The sequence below is a fragment of the Mobula hypostoma genome, chromosome 30, assembly GCF_963921235.1.
Source record: "Mobula hypostoma chromosome 30, sMobHyp1.1, whole genome shotgun sequence".
Lineage (NCBI taxonomy): Eukaryota > Metazoa > Chordata > Chondrichthyes > Myliobatiformes > Myliobatidae > Mobula > Mobula hypostoma.
In genome coordinates this window covers 6,955,531-6,961,963 of record NC_086126.1, presented here as the reverse complement: position 1 = coordinate 6,961,963, position 6,433 = coordinate 6,955,531, and positions in this window count along the sequence as shown.

The following is a 6,433-nucleotide window of genomic DNA, read 5'->3' as shown; positions in this document are numbered from 1 at the left end:
ATACAATCTCCCAAGCGCCATCCTCTGCCGAGCGCCTTCGACCTCTCCCCGGCCGCTGAAACATGCAAAGACGAGGATTTCGGGGCCTTCAGCTCCGGAGATTCCGGTTACCACACAGTAGCAGCGGCAGCAAAGCGGGCATTTCAGAAGTTTTCCAGATGTTCCTCCGTGCTCTCACGTCCATCTCTATCAAATCAGGATTGTGCACAGTCCCCTACTTGACAGATTACAGATATTCATCACCGGAAAGGCCGCGCGTGCTGTGTCACGCCACCATCCTCTCCTCTGACTTTCCACTCGATCTATGCCTCTCTCTGTGTTAAACACCTCGATCAAATCGCCTCTCTTCCTCCCTCACTCCAAAGAGAAAAGCCCTCGCTCGCTCAACCTCTCCTCATAAGATGTGCTCTCTAATCCAGACAGCATCCTGGTGAATCTCGCCTGCACCTTCTCTAAAGCTTCCACATCCTCCCTACAATGAGGCGACCAGAACCGAACACAAGTTGCCGGGGGTGGGGTGGGGGAGGGTCTAACCAGAGTTTTATAGAGCTGCAACATTACCTCGTGGCTCTTGAACTCAATCCCCCGGCTAATGAGGGCCAACGCACCACACGCCTTCTTAACCACCCTATCATCCTGTGCAGCAACGCCAAACCACCCTGGTCTTCCCAGTGGATTTTGTTAAGATGGATTTTCAGGTTCAAGTGGAATCAAGGGGATTTCATTCGCGTCCTCAGACACACCAGAGCACAAAGGTACATTGGGAAAGGTAGCAGTTAGTCAGGGAGAGTCCTATGCAGGTGAGGAGGGTGGGGTTGGGGGGGGGGGGAAAGTCCTGTCTCACTGATAACAACATAGAATTTCACAGCACAGTACAGGCCCTTTGGCCTATGTATAACCCCATCACCCTTCCCAGGGCAGAGGCCACTCGCCAGACTCCTCAAGTTGTCCCCAGGTGTGGCCCGTCCTCGGAGAGCCTCCCTCTCCCAGGGATGATCTTTGGAGCTTCTGTTGGCGTTTCCACAGCTCTGGGTTTTTACGGGGTGGGGGGAGGGCAGGGGGTCGCTGGCTCCCATCCCCGACCCTCCTCTTTTTTCGCAGCCGGGCTCGGGGCTGTTAGTGGCGACGTCCGGCCGACCTTTTAACCTGCTCAAAGATCAGAGTCGTCTCTATTTCTTGAGGAGACTGAGGTCCTGTAACATCTGCCGGACGATGCTGAGGATGTCTACGAGTCTGTGGTGGCCAGTGCTATCATGTTTGCTGTTGTGTGCTGGGCAGCAGGCTGAGGGTAGCAGACACCAACAGAATCAACAAACTCATTCGTGAGGCCAGTGATGTTGTGGGGATGGAACTGGACTCTCTGACGGTGGTGTCTGAAAAGAGGATGCTGTCTAAGTTGCATGCCATCTTGGACAATGTCTCCCATCCACTACATAATGTACTGGGTGGGCACAGGAGTACATTCAGCCAGAGACTCATTCCACCGAGATGCAGCACGGAGCGTCATAGGAAGTCATTCCTGCCTGTGGCCATCAAACTTTACAACTCCTCTCTTGGAGGGTCAGACACCCTGAGTCAATAGGCTGGTCCTGGACTTATTTCCTGGCATAATTTACATATTAGTATTTAACTGTTTATGGTTTTATTACTATTTAACTATTTATGGTTTTATTACTATTTATTATTTATGGTGCAACTGTAATGAAAACCAATTTCCCCCGGGATCAATAAAGTATGACTATGACTATGACTATGACTATCAATCTGGCCCTTCCCTCTCATGTGGCCCTCCATTTTTCTATCATGCATGTGCCTCTCTAAGAGTCTCTGAAATCTCCCTCTCTATCTGCCTCTCTCATTAATCAGGGATAGTCCTACGCAGATCGGGAGGTGGTGGGGAGCCTGTCTCACTGATTACAGCAGAGTGCAGGCCCTTTATCCTACCTTATTGTGCTTAACACCATATTACATTCCGGGCACCTATCAAACTCTGTATTTTTTTTAAAAAACTTACCTCAGGGGCCGGCTGGTGGCGCAGTGACATCAGCGCCGGACTCCGGAACGGAGGTTCCCAGGTTCGAATCCAGTCGGGTCCGCTCCCGAGTACGCTTTCCATCCGCGCCGGGTTGAGTGTCGAGATCGCAACTCGACCTCGTAAAATAAAGGGAAAAATACTGTGAAAACGTCTGTGTGAGGAATGGCGAGCCACACGGTCCCTCTCTCTCTCGCTCCGCGCCTTGTAAAGGCATGAGAAAAGACACCGTCCCGCCAACATCGCACGGACGCATGCACGCACTCGCCAAAAAAAAAACTTACCTCTGACATCCCCCCCAGATGTTCCTCCACTCACCTTAAACAAAGTCCTCTGGTTGTCCTACTCAGGGGGATAAAGTCTCTGTCCACCCCCTTGATCTGTGCCTCTTATCATCTTATACACCTCTGCCAAGTCACCGTTGCCCCAAAGGGAAAGGGCCCAACTCGCTCGGCCTTCCCCAGAATTGACTGAGTTTTTTTTGAGGTAGTAACCACCAGGAAGACTGAAGAGAGCAGGGCGGTAGATGTCATTTATATATAGGGACTTTAGTACGTCATTTGGCGAGGTTCAGATCAGATTCAGATTCTTTTATTTATCACTTACAGGACGAAACGTACAGTGTAATGCGGAGTTGCCGTTAGCAACCAACACGGCCCGAGGACGTGCTGGGGGCGGCCCGCAAGTGTCGCCACACATTCCAGTGCCAGTGTAGCAATCCCACAATGCTCTGCAGAACGACGACAACAAAACAAGCCCCTTCCCCCCCCACCCCTCACACACACACACACACCCCTCCAACCCCAGGGCAGACTACCCCTGGGCCTCCAACCCTTACCGGCTCACAGACTGGTAGACATCAGGGCTCTGGCTTCCAGACTCGCCGAACCAGGATCTCTGACTTTCAGGCCTAGATCTCCGGACCTGCCAGATTCGCTCTTTGACCTCTCGGGGCGTCAACCCCCAGGAGCCACCGATTGTGGGACTCTGAACTCCGGGCCGCGAGCCTCGGACTCGCACGGACCCCCGACCTCGCAGATCTGGGCGTGCTCACCAACCTGGGGGCCCATCATCATCCCCCCGCCACAGGAACCGCTGACCTTGTTGACCATGGAGATTGCTGGTCTAACCGCAAGTGAGCACTTTAACCCCATGACCCCTAACTGCCTGTCATCTCTGTCTCAAAACAGCAAGCAAGGCGAGGGCAAGGGTCCAAACAGAAATATTTAAATCACCCATCCTTCGCAACAGGAGAGGTACCAGAGGATTGGAGGATGGGTAATGTTCTTTTTAAGAAAGGTTCTTGGGAGTATTCCAAGAAACTATAGGCTGGTGAGCCTGACATCCGTAGTGGGAAAGTTATTGGAAGGAACACTCACAACACGCTGGAGGAACTCAGCAGGTCGGGCAGCATCCGTGGAAACGATCAGTCAACGTTCCGGCCCGAAACGTTGACTGATCGTTTCCACGGATGCTGCCCGACCTGCTGAGTTCCTCCAGCGTGTTGTGAGTGTTGCTTTGACCCCAGCATCTGCAGATTATTTTGTGTTTAAGTTATTGGAAGGGATTGTAAGGAACCAGATATATGATTATTTTGATAGATTTGGGATAGTCAGCTTGACTTTATGCGTGGTGGACTGATTTGGGCTAGTCAGCTTGGCTTTATGCTTGGTGGGTCTTGTCTAACCAATCTTATAGAGTTTTTTGAGGAAGTTACCAGGAAAGCTGATGAAGGCAAGGCGGTGGATGGTGTCTACATGGACTTCAGCAAGGCATTTGACAAGGTCCCGCGTGGGAGGCTGGTCAGGAAGGTTCAGACACTCAGCATTCAGGATGAGCTAGTACATTGGATTAGATATTGGCTTTGTGGGAGAAGCTGGAGAGTGGTAGTGGATGGTTTCCTCACGGATTGGAGGCCTGTGACCAGTGATTGATGCTGGGTCCTTTGTTGTTTGTCATCTCCCGGGAGGGGGGAGAAGATGGCGGCACGACGGCAGCGCGCGCGGCCAATTCGGTGGTGATGTCCGTTATCTGTCAAGTAGGGGACCGTGCACAATTCTGATTTGATGGAGACGGGCGTGAGAGTACGGAGGAACATCTGGAAAACTTCTGAAATGCCCGCTTCGCTGCCGCTGCTACTGTGTGGTAACCGGAATCTCCGGAGCTGACAGCCCCGAAATCCTCGTCTTTGCGTGTTTCTGCGGCCAGGGAGAGGTCGAAGGCGCTCGGGAGGCTGTATCGGAGGGGCTGGTCGGAAGCTCGGAGTTTTCAGATGGATGGACTCAGTGTCGGCTGCTTCCAAGGCATCGACAAGTTGACGGTACCTGGAGGTTTATGGCAGGGAGTTTCTCCCTTTTGCCGCCTGCTATCGGGGACTCGGGGACTTTGAGACTTTTTTTTTACTGTGCCCATAGTCTGTTCTTCATCTGGTATTGCTTTGCACTGCTGTAACTATATGTTATAATTATGCGGTTCTGTCAGTGTTAGTCTTTGGTCTGTCCTGTTTTCTGTGATATCACTCCGGAGGAACATTGTATCATTTCTTAATGCACGTATGCATTTCTAAATGACAATAAAAGAGGACGGAGTGTTCTCATAATCTAATCTATATATCAACAGTCTGGATGATAATGTGGTTCACTAGATCAGCAAGTTTGCAGATGATATCGAGATTGGGTGGAGGGCACAGTGAACAGTGCTGAAAGACTATCGATGTTTGCAGTGGGATCTCGACCCGCTGGTAAAATAGCAGATGGAACAATGCAGAGAATCGTGAGGTGTTGTACTTTGGTAGGACCAACCAGAGTCGGACTTACACAGGGCACTGAGGAGTGTGGTAGAACAAAGGGATCTGGAAATACAGGTCCATAATTCATTGAAGGTGGTGCCACAGGTAGACAGGGTCGTAAAAAAAAAAAAGCCTTTGTCACATTGGCCCTCATACATCAAAGTATTGAGTACAGGGGATGGGATGTTATGTTGAAGTTGTATAAGACATTGGTGAGGCCTCACTTGGAGTATTGTGTGCAGTTTTGGTCACCTACCGACAGGAAAGATGTAAATAAGCTTGAAAGAGTGCAGAGAAAATCTACAAGGATGTTGCCAGGACTTGAGGATCTGAGTTATAGGGAAAGGTTGAATAAATTAGGACTTTATTCTCTGGACTGTAGGAGATTGAGGGGAGATTTGATGGAGGTATACAAAATCATGAGGGGTGTTGATAGGGTAAATGCAAGCAGGCTTTATCCGTTGAGGTTGGGTCATGGGTTAAGGGTGAAAGGTGAAATGTTTAAGGAGAACATGAGGGGGATTCTCTTTACTCAGGGGGCCGTGAGAGTGTGGAACGAGCTGCCAGCGGAAGTCGTAAATGCTGGTTTGATTTCAACATTTAAGATGAATTTGGGTTAAGTTCGTGGATGGGAGGGGTGTGGAGGGCTATGGCCTGGGTGGATGGGACGAGGGAGATTAACGGTGCAGCACAGACCAGAAGGGCCGAAGGGCCGGTTTTTGTACTGGAGTGTACTGTGACGCTATTGAGGGTGTACAAGGGAAAACAATAACAGAATGCAGAATAGAGTGTTACAGTTACAGAGAAAGTGTAGTGAGACCACACTTAGAGCATTGTGTTCAGTTCTGGTCACCTCATTATAGGAAGGATGTGGAAGCTACAGAGAGGGGGCAGAGGAGATTTACCAGGATGCTACCTGGATTGGAAAACAAGTCTTATGAAGCAAGATTAGCAAGAGCTGGGACTATTCTCTTTGGAAGGATGAGAGGGGACTTGATAGAGGTCTACAAGATTATGAGAGGCATAGACAGGGTGGATAGCCAGTACCTGTTTCCCAGGGACGAATAGCAAACACCAGAGGGCATATGTACAAAGTTAAGGGAGGAAAGTTTAGGGGACACATCGGGGGGTAAGATTTTTTTTACACAGAGGGTTGTGGGTGCCTGGAATGACTTGCCAGGGGTGGTGGTGGAGGCTAAAACATTAGGGGTATTTAAAAGCCTCTTGGACAGGCACATGGATGAAAGAAAAATAGGGGGTTACGGGGTAGTGTGGGTTTAGTACTTTTTTTTAAGGAATATATGGGTCGACACAACATCGACGGCCGAAGGGCCTGTACTGTGCTGTAGTATTCTAGTGTCAGGCAGACAATGAGGTTCAAGGGTCACAATGAGGTCAAGTGGGGGCGAGGGTCCACCTTACTGTTGTCCTGTCCAAGACTGGAAGAAGCTGCAGAAGATCGTGAACACAGCGCAGCACGTCACACAAACTAATCTTCCATCCGTGGACTCACTTTACACCGCACGCTGTCGGAGCAGTGCTGCCAGGATAATCAAGGACACGACCCACCCAGCCAACACACTTATCGTCCCTCTTCCCTCCGGGAGAAGGCT